Source organism: Orycteropus afer, unplaced genomic scaffold (genome assembly GCF_000298275.1).
Source record: "Orycteropus afer afer isolate SDZICR_OR568_19922 unplaced genomic scaffold, OryAfe1.0 scaffold00104, whole genome shotgun sequence".
In the NCBI taxonomy this organism is placed as follows: domain Eukaryota; kingdom Metazoa; phylum Chordata; class Mammalia; order Tubulidentata; family Orycteropodidae; genus Orycteropus; species Orycteropus afer.
Window position 1 is genome coordinate 7,180,278 of NW_006921691.1, and position 15,777 is coordinate 7,196,054.

Here is a 15,777-nt window from a genome sequence, read left to right on the forward strand (position 1 = left end):
CAGAGGTGCAAGCTGGATTCAGAAGAGGACATGGAACAAGGGATATCACAGTTGCTGTCAGATGGATCTTGGCTCAAGGCAAAGAATACCAGAAAGATGTTTACTTATGCTTTATTGACTGTGCAAAGGCATTTGATTGTGTGGATCGTAACAAATTGTGGATAACATTGAGAAGAATGGGAATTCCCGAACACTCGATTGTACTCATGAGGAACCTGTACATTGACCAGGAGGCTGTCATTTGAACCGAACAAGTGGACACTGGATGGTTTTAAATCAGGAAGGGTGTGCATCAGAGTTGTATCCTTTCACCATACTTATTCAATCTGTATGCTGAGCAAATAATCTGAGAAGCTACACTATATGAAGAAGAATGTGGCATCAGGATTGGAGGAAGAATCATTGGCAACCTGTGATACACTGATGACACAACTTTGCTTGCTGAAACTGAGGATGACTTGAGGCACTTACTGATGAAGATTGAAGACTACAGTCTGCAGTGTGTATTACATCTCAACATAAAGAAAACAAAAATCTTCACAACTGGACCAATGAGCATTATCACGATAAATGGAGAAAAGCTTGAGGTTGTAAAGAATTCACATTGCTTAGTTGTACAATTGATGCTAATGGAAGCAGCAGTCAGGTCATTAGACAACATATCACAATGGGCAAATCGGCTGCAAAGGAACTGTTTCAAGTGCTGAAGAGCAAGGATGTCTCCTTGAGGACTAAGGTGTGCCTGACACAAGCCATGATATTTTCAGTTGCCTCATGCATGTTAGAGCTGAACAATGAATAAGGAAGACTGAAGAAGAGTTGATGCTTTTGGGCTGTGGTGCTGGCGAAGAATACTGAAAGTACCATGGACTGCTAAACTAACAGATCTGTCCTGGAGGAAGTGCAGCCAGAATGCTCCTTGGAAGCAAGAATGGCCAGACTTTGTCTTGTCTACTTTGGTCATGTTGTCAGAAGGGACCATTCTCTGGAGAACGATGTCATGCTTGGTAAGGTGGAGGGTCGACAAAAGAGGGGAAGGCCTCAATGAGATGGATTGACACAGTAGCTGTGATGATAAGCTCAAGTATAGCAAGGATCATGGAGCTGGTGTGGGATTGGGTGGTGTTTCGTTCTGCCGTGCATAGGGTCGCCATGAGTCGGAAATGACTCAATGGCACCTAACAACAATAACTAGGCTCTGGGAATTGATGGAGTACCCAATGAGATGTTTCAACAAACGGATGCTGTGCTAGAGACATTCACTTGGCTATGACAAGAGATTTGGAAGACAGCTACTGGGCCAATTGACTGGAAGAGATCCATATATTTATATCCATTCCAAAGACAGGTGATCCCACAAAATGTGGAAATTATTGAACAGTATCATTGATACCACAAGCAAGTAAAATCTTACTAAAGATAATTCAGAAATGGTTGCAGCAGTATATTGACAGAGAACTTCCAGAAATGTAAGCCGGATTCAGAAGGGGTCATGGAGAGAGAGATAGCGTTGCTAATGTCAGATGGATCTTGGCTCAAGGCAAAGAATACCAGAAAGATGTTTACTTGTGTTTTATTGACTGTGCAAAAGCATTTGATTGTGTGGATCATAAAAAATTATGGATAACATTGAGAAGAATGGGAATTCCAGAACACTTAATTGTACTCATTAGGAACCTGTACATAGACCAGGAGGCTGTTGTTTGAACAGAACAAGGGTTTACTCCATGGTTGAAAATCAGGAAGGGAGTGTGTCAGGGTTGTATCTTTCACCATACTTATTTAATCTGTATGCTGAGAAAATAATCCTAAAAGCTAGAGTATATGAAGAAGAACATGGCATCAGATTTGGAGGAAGCCTCATTAACAACCTGAGATATGCAGATTACACAACTCTGCTTGCTGAAAGTGAGGATCTTTTGTAGCACTTACTGATGAAAATTAAAGACTACAGTCTGCAGTATGGATTACACCTTAATAAAAAGAAAACACAAATCCTCAAAACTGGACCAATAAGCAGCATCACAATAAATGGAGAAAAGTTTGAAGTTGTCAAAAACTTCATACTACTTGGTTCTACAATCAGTGCCAATGGAAGCAGCAGTCAAAACATCAAAAGACATATTGCATTGGACAAATCTGTTGCAAAAGACCCCTTTCACGTGCTGAAGAGCCAAGATACCCCCTTGGAAGACTAAGATGTGTCTAACCTAAGCCATGATATTTTCAATCGCCTCATATACATGTGAGAGCTGGACAATGAATAAGGAAGTCCGAAGAAGAGTTGATGCTTTTGAGTGGTGGTGACAAAGAATGCTTAAAGCACCATGGACTGCTAAAGAACTAACAAATCTGTCCTGGAAGAAGTGCAGCATGAATGCTCCTTGGAAGCAAGAATGGCCAGACTTTGTCTCACCTACTTTGGTCATGTTGTTAGAAGGGAGCATACTCTGGAAAAGGATGTCATGTTTGGTAAAGGGGAGGGTCAATGAAAGAGGGGAAGGCCCTCAACAAGATGGATTGACAGAGTGGCTGCAGTAATGGGCTCAGGTAGAGTAGGGATGATGAGACTGGCACAGGACCTGGCAGTGTTTCATTCTGTTTTACATAAGGTCGCTATGGGTCAGAGACAACTTGAAGGCACATAACAACAACAATAAGTTGTTTTGTGTTTTTGCTTACATCTAACATTATTAGCCTTTCAAATGTTTGCCAATTGGATGAAATAAAAATGCTATCTCACTATTGTCCTTCTTTGCATTTCTCTGATTACTATTGAAATTGTGCATCTTTTTTGTATGTTTATTGGCCTCTCAGGTTCATATCTGTTCATATCCTTTGCCTATTTTTTTTGTAGGTTTGTTTTTATTTATTGTTTTACAGGAATTTCTTATATATTGTGGACCTTTTCTGATTCTCTGTTTCAGATATACTCTTCTAGTCCATAGCTTATTTTTCACTTTAAAAAAGAAAACTTTCTGTGCCTCAATTTCCACATGTGTAAAAGACATAACATTATTACACAAGTTAATATTTATGAAGTGCTTAGTACAGTGTCAAACTGGAAACAATATAGGAAGGTTTATTATTATTATTACTATCATTGTCAGTGTCTTTTGATAAATAAAAGTTTCATTTTTATTTTATTTGATAACATCTTTTAATGAACCTAAGATTTTAACTTTTAATATATAAATTTATGAAACTTTTCCTCTATAGTTTGTGTTTTTTTGTGTGTCTCACACAAAATTTGTCCCTATCCTCATGTAATAAGAATAATCTCCACACTGACCTTAATACTTGCTCTGCTTTGCCCATTCTATGAGGGTTTTGACTATTTGGAAAGTTTCCTACTAAGTTCTCTCAAACCCATTATAATTGGGAGAATGAGGAGAACAGTTACGTCATCGCCTCTGTGTTTTAAAGAATGATGGTTGCTTTTCTTGACATTGTAATGAATACCAAAAACACACTTTAGTTTACTTAATGTAATTTTAGAAAGATGAATAATGTTCCTCCACATTTCATATCCACCTGAAATCTCAGAGCATGACTTTATTTAGAAATGGGGTCTTTGCAGATGTAATTAATTAAGATGAGGTCATTCTAGATCAGAGTGAACCCTAAATGCAATGACTGGTATTCTCCTCCAAATTCTGATATTTCCCATATACGCCAGCAATATTCTTCTTTCACTCTCATAAAACTTACCATTGTATGCTATCTAAAGCTTACTTGTTGTTGTTGTTATGTGCCGTCGAGTCAGCCCCGACTCATAGCGACCCCTCCTTGGGTTTCCGAGGCAGTATCACTACAGAAGTAGGATTGCCCAACCTTCCTTCCGAGGAGTGGCTGGTGGGTTTGAACCGCCAGCCTTCTGGTTAGCAGTCAAGTGCTTTAGCCACTATGCTACCAAAGCTTACTAGGTCCCAGCAAAAACATGAATGTCTTATCAAAGACCATATCTGTTCAGTGAATTGAGCTGATTTGCTGTTTTGTGAAATAAAACCTTACAAAGCACATTAGCTAAGTATTGGAGTCATCTTGTAATGTCATTCTTAGTGATTAAAATTACTTGCAGGCGTCTCAGTAGATGATTATTCCTTTCTGCTCTATTGAAGTGGGTATAATACTAGTTGGGAGAGTTTCATGGTTACAAAAGCAGTAACAGTCACTATTCAGTGGAAATGCTGACAAACACAGAGCAGCACTGTCCAAGCTTGTTGAGATCAAGATGGGCCACAAGCCACAGAATTTACCTTTGCAGGACAACCTAGAAAGCTACAGTAAATGTTGGAAAAATGCCAAAGTTTCTTCCTAGAGGAACATCCTGCTTTGCCTGGGGACCCCTGACAACTTCGTTTATAAGGCAGTCCAGTGGTCTTTTGCCCAGCCAAGGAAGATTTCAAGAAAGCATTTCAGCTTTCATAATTGGTTATTTATATTGCCACTTTCTTGGGGTTTACAAGGACTATTTGGTCTCCAAGCCCTCCTCAAAGAGTATGTATTTCAGTGTTCTGCCATTCTATTTATATTAGAAATCTGGTCCGAAGAACTGATATTAAAAGAGGATTACCAAAGGCGTTAGTTGTCCAAAAAATTTATTTTTCTATCATGAAATTCTTATTCTAAGACAGTATTTTTCAGAAGCTAAAATAATATTATCAACTAAATGGCAGTGAGTTTGGGTTTTTGTTTGTTTGTTTACTTGGGTTGGAGTAGTCCTGGGGTACTGTTGTTGTTGTTAGGTGCCCTTAGGGATCTGACTCATAGTGATCCTGTGTACAATGGAACCAAACACTGCCCGATCCTGAACGAGCCTCACAATCCTTGTTATACCTGAGCCCATTGTTGCAGCCACTATGTCAATCCATCTCATTGAGGGTCTTCCTCTTTTTTGCTGACCCTCCACTTTACCAAGCATGATATCTTTCTCCAGGGAATGGACCCTTCTGACAACATGACCAAAGTAGGTCAGATGAAGTCTAGCCATTCTCACTTCCAAGGAGCATTCCATCTGCACTTCTTCCAGGACAGATTTGTTAGTTCTTCTGGCAGTCCATGGTAATTTCAGCATTCTACTCCAACACCACAACTCAAATACATCAACTCTTCTTTGGTCTTCCTTATTCATCTTTCACATGCATATGAGAAAATTGGAAATACTATGGCTTGGGTTAGGCCCACCTGAATCTTCAAAGAGATATCTTTGCTCTTTAGCACTTTAAAGAGGTCTTTTGAAGCAGATTTGCCCAGTTCAATACATCATCTGGTTTCTTGACAGCTGCTTCCAGTGGTGTTCATCATGGAACCAAGCATATGAAATTTTTGACAATTCAAACTTTTCTCCATTATAGTCTTCCATTTATGAAGATTTTTCCATAATCTTCATCAGTAACTGCTTCAAGTCATCTTCACTTTCAGCAAACAGGGTTGTGTTATCTGCATATCTCAGGTTGTTAATGAATCTTCCTCCAATCCTGATGCCATGTTCTTCTTCATATAGTCCAGCTTCTCTAAGTAGTTGCTCAGCATACAAATTGAGTAAGTATGGTGAATGGATGCAATCCTGACTCACTCCCTTCCTGATTTTAAACCATGTAGTATCTCCTTGTTCTATTTGAACAATAGCCTCCTAGTCTATGTAAAGGTTCTTCATGAATAGAATTAAGTGTTCTGGAATTCCCACTCTTCTTAATGTTATCCATAACTTGTTATGATCCACACAGTTGAGCACTTTTTCATAGTCAATGAAACACAAGTAAACATCTTTCTGGTATTCTTTGCTTTGAGTCAAGATTCATCTGACCTCAGCAATGATATCTCTCATTCCACATCCTCTTCTGAATGCAGGTTGCATTTCTGGAAGTTCCCTGTCAATATACTGCTGCAACCATTTTTGAATTATCTTCAGCAAGAGTTTACTTGCATGTAATATTAATCATATTGTTTGTTAACTTACACATTCTGTGGGATCATCTTTCTTTGGAATGGGTACAAATATGGATCTCTTTCACTCAGTTGGCCAGGTAGCTGTCTTCCAAATCTCTTGGCATGGCCAAGTGAAAGTCTCCAGCACAGCATCCCTTTGTTGAAACATCTCAATGATTATTCTGTCAATTCTTGGAGCCTTGTTTTTCACCACTTCCTTGAGTGCAACTTCGACTTCTTCCTTCAATACTGTTGGTTCTTGATCATATGCCACCTTCTGATATAGATGAACATTGACCAATTCTTTTTAGCACAGTGGCTCTGTGTAGTCCTTCCATCTTCTTTTGATGTTTTCTGCATCATTCAACATTTTGCCCATAGAAGAATTCTATTATAGCAATTCAAGGCTTGAGGTTTTTCCTCAGTTCTTTCAGCTTGAGAAATGGCAAGCATGTTCCTCCCTTTTGGTTTTCTAACTCCAGATCTTTGAACATTTCATTTTAATAGTTGACTTTGTCATCTTGAGCAGCTCTTTGAAATCTTTGTTCAGCTTTTTTATCTTGCCATTTCTTCCATTTCCCTTTGCTACTCTCCATTCAGGGGCAAGTTTCAGAGTCCCTTATGACATCTATTTTGGTCTTTTAATCCCTTCTTTTTAATAACTTTTTGCTTCCTTTATGTATGTCAGTTTGTTGTACTCTGGTGGCTTGTGTGATGCTGTGAGGCTATGCCACCAGTATTTCAAATACTAGCAGGGTCACTGTGGTGGTTAAGTTTGAGTGTCAACTTGGCTAGGCCTGGTTGAGTGGCTGGGCAGCTGGATGTAGTATTCCCCATGATGAAACTGGTAATCACGCCTGGTGGAATCTACTGTGAGCAGCTGAGTAGCTGCCTTAGGGATATGGTCTGCTTCGTGTATATAAGAAGAAGCCTTGGGGAATCGTCTGTAGCTTATGGCATGCTTGGACCCTGCATGTTGTTGTCCAGCAGCCTGTCATGTGGTTTTGTAACATTGGAATTGTGCCTTTTTACTTGTCAACTGTGGGCTTGTCAGTCTCATCAGCCAGTAGCTGTCTGAGTGAAGAAAAGCCTCTAGCTCCAGTGGGCTGGAAGCAGGAGGCAGAACTGAAGCCCAAGGTTGAGGTGCTTTCACCCACCCCTAGAGCCTGGCACTTTGAACTCGGGCTTAAAGCCTCCAAACTCTAAGAGAATAAACTCCTGTTTGTTCAGCCATCCCATTTGTGGTATATTTCTTGTCAGAGTGGCACTAGATAACCAGAACAGTCACCCATGGAGGAGAGGTTTCAGCAGAGCTTCCAGACTAAGATAGACTCGGAAGAAGGAAAGGGCCATTCACTTCTCAAAGAACTGGCCTGTGAAAACCTTATGAAGAACAGTGAAACACTGTCTGATACATTACTGGAAAACATTATGAATAACCCTGAAACATTGTCTGACATAGTACCATAGATGAGCCCCCTCAGGTTGGAAGGCACTCAAAATATGACTAGGGAAAAACTGTCTCCTCAGAGTAGAGTTTCCTCCTCAGAGTAGAGTTGACCTTAGTGATGTGGATGGAGTAAAAGTGATGTGGATGGGACTTCCATTTGCTGATGTGGCACAACTCAAAATGGGAAGAAACAGCTGCAAATGTCCATTAATAATTAGAACATGGAATCTATGAAGTATGAATGTAGGAAAATTGGAAGTTGTCAAAAATGAAATGGAATGTATAAAGATTGATATCCTAGGCATTGTTGTGTTGTTGTTATGTGCCATTGAGTTGGCCCCAACTCATAGTGACCCCTCCTTGGGTTTCTGAGGTGGTATCACTACAGAAGTAGATTGCCCAACCTTCCTTCTGAGGAGTGGCTGGTGGGTTTGAATCCTAGGCTTTAGTGAGCTGAAATGGACTGGTTTGGGCCATTTTGAATCAGACAATCATATAATCTACTATTCCGGGATTGACAAATTGAAGAGGAATGACATGGCATTCATTGTCAAAAAGAATGTTTCAAGATCTATCCTGAAGTACAATGCTGTCAGTGATAGGATAATATCTATATGCATACAGGGAAAGCCAGGGGAGCTCTGGTGATGTAGTGCCTAAGGCATTTGACTGCTAACCAAAAGGCTGGTGGTTCAAACCTACCAGCCACTCCTCAGAAGAAAGACTGGCCAATCTACTTCTGTAGAGATACCACCTCGAAAACCCAAGGAGGGTTCTCTATGAATGGAATTGACTTGACTGCAGTGAGTTTGGTTTTGGTTTGACAAGAAAAACCAGTTAATACTACTATTATTTAAATTTATGCACCAACCACCAAAGCAAAGATGAGGACATTGAAGAGTTTCACCAACCTCTTCAGTCTGAAATTGACCAAACATGCAATCAAGAAATAGTGATTATTACTGGTGATTGGAATGCGAAAGTTGGAAACAAAGAAGAATCACTGGTATTTGGAAAATATGACGTTGGTGATAGAAATGAAGCCGGAGGTTGCATGATAGGATTTTGCAAGACAACATGACTTACTCGTTGTAAATAACTTTTTTTCAACAAAATAAGCAGTGGCTATACACGTGGACCTTGTCAGATGGCATACACAGGAATCAGATTAAACATATTTGTGGAAAGAGACAATAAAGAAGCTCAATATCTTCAGCCAAAACAAGGCCAGGAGTTGACTGTGGCACAGACCATCAACTACTCATATGCAAGTTCAAGTTGAAGCTAAAGACAATTAAAACAAGTCCAAAAAAACCAAACCAAACTCTGCCATCAAGTTGATTTCGACTCATAGCGACCCCTCCTTGGGTTTCTGAGGTGGTATCACTACGGAAGTAGATCACCCCACCTTCCCCCCAAGCAGTGGCTGGTGGGTTTGAATGACCAGCCTTCTGGTTAGCAGTCAAATGCCTTATGCACTATGCCACCAGGGTTCCCAAAACAAGTCCACGAGAGCCAAAAAATGACCTTGATTATATCCCACCTGAATTTAAAGACAATCTGAAGAATAGATTTGATGCATTGAACATCTGGGGTGGTACAAATACTTAATGTGCTTGACTGCTAATGAAAAGGTTGGAGGTTCAAGTCTACCCAGAATTACCTCAGAAGAAAAGTCTGGAAATCTACTTCCAAAAAATCAGCCATTGAAAACCCTGTGGGGCCCAGTGCTGCTCTGACACACATGGGATCTTCATGAGTCAGAATCTACTCAACAAGAACTGGGTTTGTTTTGCTTGTTTGTTTGTTTGTTTACTGTGGTTGATGTGGAAAGAGGACATTCAGAACTTTAGTTTCCTGAAGGAAGTTATTTCTTTCCAATCGTGAAAACCATAGGATAAATATATATTGCTTGTTTTCCTGACTGGAAAGCTCAAAATCAAATTTAAATTTCAGTCATAGCATCTGTGTTAATGTTTATTATTATCACATATGCATTCTATTTTTTCCTTTGTCCTGATTTTCTACTTCTGTTTTCCTAATTTATTACTTATGTTCCTAATTCACTACTTGTGTCAAAGATCTGTCTCAACCCAGATCACTCTCCACAGATTCAAAACCATTCATCATTCCTTTTCAACTTCTTAGTTTGGATTTCCACAGGAATCTCACACTACAGCTGTCTAAAACTGAACTTAATTCCTTATATAAAAAAAACAAAAAAATCCAAGTCTTCTTATTCTGCTTTTCACAGCCAAAGAATGTTCACACTATCTATCTAAAGGCCTAAATCAGATATCTTTGTCATCATGAGCCTTCTCTTTTACTCATCGTCTTTGTCAGTATGTGCTAGGTAATGCTGTTATAACAAACAACCCCAAAATCTTAGTGGCTTAACATAGCAGACATTTATCTCTCACTACTATCTGACTACTGAGTCAGAACTGGGGACTCTGCTTCCACTTATCAAACTGACTCTATTACCCAGGTGTATAGAGCACCCTCCATCAGGAATATTTTTGGTCATCATGAAAAAACAGTTGCTGTTGAGTCAATTCCAACTCATGGTGACCCCATGTGTGTCAGTGTAGAACTGTGCTCCATAGCCTTTTCAATTGCATATTTTTTGGAAGTATCTCCAGGCCTTTTTTTCTGAGGTGCCTCTCAGTGGGCTCAGACTTTTAACATTTCTGTTAGTAGCCAAGCATGTTCACTATTCGCACCCCTAGACACTCCCACTGGTTACCATAAACAAAATCAAACCAAAACCATTGCCATCAAGTCAATTCTGACTCATAGTGACCTACATTGGGTTTCCAAGCCTGTAAATCTTTACAGAAGCAGATTGCCTTATCTTCCTCCCATGGAGCAGCTGGTGGGTTTGAACCACCAACCTTCTGGTTAGCAACCAAATGCCTTACCCACTATGCCACCAGAGCCCTTTATTTGTTCACCATAGTGGAGGGAAAAGAGCTCAAAAGGATCTCATCCTGGCAATTTATTGTTTATCCCAGAAGCTAGAGCTGATAACTTGGCCCCACTACCCAACCAGAGGAGGCCAGGAAGTATAATCCTGTCATGTGCTCAGAAGGCAGAGAGTACAAAAATCAATAAAAACTACCACACTGTCTTTGGATGGATCCCCAGCAGCAGACCCTGAGATGAGGATTTATATGAAAGTGATTTATTACATGAAGTGTTGCCAGGGCAAACCAATAAGAGCTTGGAAAAGAGAACAGGGAAGGGGAAGTAGCCAAGCATGTATATGATGCCAAACAAAGCCCTACAGAGAAGGATTTAGGCTCAGTTCCACAGAATCCTAGAGATAGTCATGCATCAGAGCAGTCAGATCAGGGGCAAGGAAGCTGTAGTATTTATGCTTTTGTACTAGGAGTCATTGACTAGGGCTGGTCCCAAAGGATGTAAATACCCAGGTGTCTGTGGCCTTCCTTGCAGGTGTTGGCTATTGGAAGTGTAAGCATAACATGAAAATGGTCAAAGGGACTGAACATGATATAGATGGAGCACTGACATCATCTGCTACAACTCACCCCACATCCAAGAATTCTTAGCAGCATCCAATTAGTTCTAGCTCCCAAATATTTCCTAAACTGTTCCATTTCTCTCCATTTCCTAACTGCCTCCTCTCACAGTAATCCTTTTGAGCCCATCACTGAGCCCTGCACTATTACCATCAGGACACTGATCTTCAGTCTTTACATCCCTAATGTACTCTTCACACTATAGTCAGAATGTTCTTTCTGATTCAGGTGGTTTTCCCCCAGTAACACCTCGACTTTATCTTGCTGTTTTCCATTCAAGATACAACCCAATTTTGCAGATAAGAAAACTGAGGCTCAGAGAAGTTAAGTGACTTGCCAGTGGTCATTCAGTTAATAATGGGCAGACCCAAAATAAGAATCTATATATTAGTTCCAAAATCTTTCCCATTATACTTCACTGTTTCTGGATCATGGTTAATCTACCCACTTCGCCCAGATTACTGCTCAATTCTATAAGCTTCAAACTCAATTTGTTTAAAGACAAATTTATCATCTTCCTTATCTCCATCTCCAAATGTCCCTGCTCCAGAGCTTCCAATGTCAATAATGATCCTGCTGTCATTTGGCATTGTTGACTCTTCCTTCTCCTTCGTCCCTTGTTTCCAGTTATTTCCATAATTATTGCACTTGACTCCTAACTGTCCATCACTGAAGATGAGGCTGGCTTTATGTGCTCCAAGCTGCAATATACAGAGTACTTGACAAGCACCCTGTGTGGGAGGTCCTGGAGTTGTGCCCAATGAAGGCTCATTAGCAGTGGATCTCATTCCAACAATACCGCATGCCAAGGAACGAAATCAGAATCCAGGGAATGAAGCCAAAGTTGGCCAGTCAGTTTGCCAAGCTGGAAGTTCTTGGACACAGTTACAAGCAAAGGGAAATGAGACAGTTGAGAGGGAGAGATTGACTGATGATGAAAGGTAAAAGGAAAGAAGCAGTAATGAATAACAAGAGTGTCACTAGGATTAATGTCACCCAGTGCAGTAACTCGTGGTGTCACCTCCTCCCTCCACGGACCTTCTCTTGAACCAGACTGTACAGAATACTTGGTAATGTTTTTGTACAAATGTTACCCATAAATCATAATTCCTGTCTATCACTGAATGTGATGGCAATAGTAATAACATAAACAACTGGCAAAATTAAAATTACAACTTTAAATTACAATATCATCCACACAGTCTAAATGTATTTATATTTACATAGTACCATGTGGTTGAAGTAAAAATTCAGTATGAAAACAACTGAATTTGAAGTAAAAATGTGTAAAAACAACATCAAAATTATATTAATTTTAATGTTAAACTTTACAATTACGTGAGATTCATTAATAGATTAGGTATGCATAATCATTAACAGCCCAAATAATGTAGAAGTTGTAGAAAAATTTATATGGAAATATATGCATAAATGAAATTATTGTTGTTGTTAGCTGCCATTGAGTTGGTTCCAACTCATAGCAAGCAACCCCATGTACAACAGAATGAAACACTGACCGTCTTGAGCCATTTTCACAGCCATTGCTATGTTTCAGCCCATTGTTGAAGCTCACAGTTGATAATTGTGTCAATCCATCTCATTGAGGGTCTTCTTCTTTTTTGCATATGACTTCCTTTTCCAGAGATGGTCCCCCTTGATAACATGTCCAAAGTATATAAGACAAAGCCTCACCTTCCTTGCTCCTAAGGAACATTCTGGCTATACTTCTTCTAAGACAGATTTGTTCATTCATAAATGAAATAGTGTCATAATAACAAAAACACAAACATTTAAGCACTTAATGAATGTCTCAACTAAATCAGAACTTTCCTTTCCTAGCTTTCAAAGCTGCAAACTTGTGACTCACTTCATCATAATCAATGCATCTTGCCAATTCACTTTTAATTGATAATATCACAAGACAGGAAACACTTGACTGTCCTATGGTAGGTCACAAATAGTTCTTTATAAGTTTCAGCTTTGAAAATCTCTTCTCACATGAAGCCACAGGCACACAGACTGTTAGAGAAAATTTTATGCTTAGTGAAAGTGTTGAGAGAGATTTTGTGAAGTCCCATTCAGCTATGAAAGTCAAAATGTCTAATGTTGCCCAATCTTTGGCTTCTTCCAGATCAATTTATGCTGAGTTCAGGTACCTTCTCAGCCTTGGTGTTTCTATTAAAACTCACTCTCAGATACTTCATTATAGAAAGCGGTCAGTTTTGGAATAGATACTTTTAACTCTTCTTCAGTGGCAGATATAAGACTGTTTGCTTGAACAGCCACAAACATGCCTGCTACTTTGTTGATGGCTCCTGACCTGATCTGTTGTTCAGAATAAAGGTGATCAATGTGTTCATGCATTGCCCTCTTATTTTCTTCTTACAGAGGGAGTCCAGAATTGTTTGCCTACTCCCCATCCCCTGTCATCTTCTTCTTGAACCTGGTTCTTCTCTCTATAGCAGTTCCATATGCATCTGATTTTAAAAGTGCCTGTTCAGTTATGCTCCACCGAGTGACTGCACTCCTCATGCAGAAAAAGTCTTAATGCCTCTAGCTTTGTCACTACCTCATTGAGAGTGAAGCCCTCAGTCTGCAGGTACTACTGCATAAGATTCATCAGAAGCACACAATAGTGAAGTCACGGATAGCAGGCAAAAAGATCTTATGCTGCTCTTCTTGTGTCCAAATTTTCATGTGGATCACAAAGAGCTTCAATTCCCACCACAAACTTATTGAACTTCTCTTTGACTGGCTTAACTGCAGCATGATGAGCAATCCAGTTTGTTACTGATAGCCTTTTCACTGACACTGCAGTATGGTCAATTAACATGTCCCATTGATGGGTAGAAGCAGCAAAGAAAGAAAATATTGTCCTAAGATTTCCAAAAACTGTCACACACAATGTATTTTCAGCAAAACAGTGCTGACTGCACAAGTTGAGCAAATGACCCACACATCCATTAAAAGAACAAGAACTTTTCTTGTTCTTTCCATTAAGAATGGCTTGTATACCTCCATGGATTCCAGCCATAGTGGCAGTATTATTGCAGCCTTTAGCATAGCATATCACTATGTATAGTCCATCACTGTCTAGTTTTTAAACAATGTCAGAACTGAGGCCAGGAGCTTTTTTTCCCTTTAAAGGGAAATATCCTCAAAAGACTTCTTTCTGATGGTGGAATAGGCAGACAAGCTCCACAGACCCTCTTCAACAAAGAAAAGAGAAACCAATTGACAGAGATACAGAAGATAATCCTGGAGCCCTGAGCTTTGAAAGGAGCTATGCAGAAGTGGATTAGGCATCAACTAGTGGAAAAACCTGAACAAAAACAGTGTGTACAGAGACGACAGAGCTGCGAACTGTCGCTACTCACCAAAACCAAAGACAAGGAAAGAATCCTAAAAGCAGCATGGGAAAAAATGAAAAGTTACCTACAAGGGGCAACCAATAAGAATAAGCTTGGGTTTCTCAGCAGAAGGCTAGAAGACAGTGGGATGGTATATGTAAAATCCTGAAAGAGAAAAATTTCCTACCAAGATTTATATATCCAACAAAATTGTCCCTCAAATATGGTAAAATTAGGACATTTCTAGATAAGCAGAAATTAAGGGAATTTGTTAAAACCAGACCAACCTTGCAAGAGATGCTAAGGGAATCCTTGGACAGAGAAGCAACAACAGCAAACAACAACAGGCCATTAACACACATGATGACATAACCCAGAAACCAACCCAGCTATGGAAGTATCCAAAGTAAATAAGCCTACAAGATTGTAAACAAGGAACCAGAGATATCAATTGACAAATGAAGAGAACTACAAACCAAAAAGAGGGAAAAAACTGTGTAGTTACAGAACTTCTAAATGGTATGGAAGTCAAGACAATTACTAGATAGAACAGACTGTTCTAAACTTGAGAAGAAATTATAAATCACAGGGTAACCTCAAAGAAAAATGATAAACCTTCACATCAAAATAAAAAAGAGGACCAGTGCAAATATTTAGCAAATACTAAAACAATAGCAATAATGGAAGTGATAACATGATTCATAAACAAAATGAGCTCAGCACAGAAAATTATATGAAACAAAGAAATCAGCAGCACCATGAAAAAGCACATAACAAATTCAAACTTGTTGATAATTACATATCTGACAAGAGACTTATCTCTAAAATTTATAGAAAACTCTAACACCTCAACAACAAAAAGATTAACAATCCAATTAAAAATGGGCAGAAAACATGAATGGACACTTCACCAAAGAGGATATTCAGGTGGCCAGCAAACACATGAAGAAATGCTCATGATCATTAGCCATCAGAGAGATGCAAATCAAAACAACAATGAGATACCATCTCACCCCAGCACTAATGGCAAAGTTCAACAAGACAGAAAATGGTGGAAGCTGGTGAGGATGTGGAGAGATTGAGACTCTCATCTACTGCTAGTGGGACTGTCAAATGACACAACCACTGTGGAAAACAGTATAGCGATTCCTTAAAAAGCTGGAATTAGAAATACCATTTGACCCAGCAATCCCATTACTAGGTATATATCCTAAAGAAGTGAGAGCCAGGACAAGAACAGCTTTATGCATATCCATGTTCATTGCAGCACTATTTACAATAGCAAAAAGATGGAAATAACCTACATGCACATCAATAGAAGAATAGATAACCAAACTGTGGTACATACACACAATGGAATGCTTTACAAACCTAAAGAATAATGTAGAATCTGAAAAACACCACATAACATGGATGAACTTGGCGGACATCGTGCTGAGTGAAATAAGTCAATCACAGAAGGAAAAATATAGTATTGTTGTTGTTATGTGCCGTTGAGTTGGAC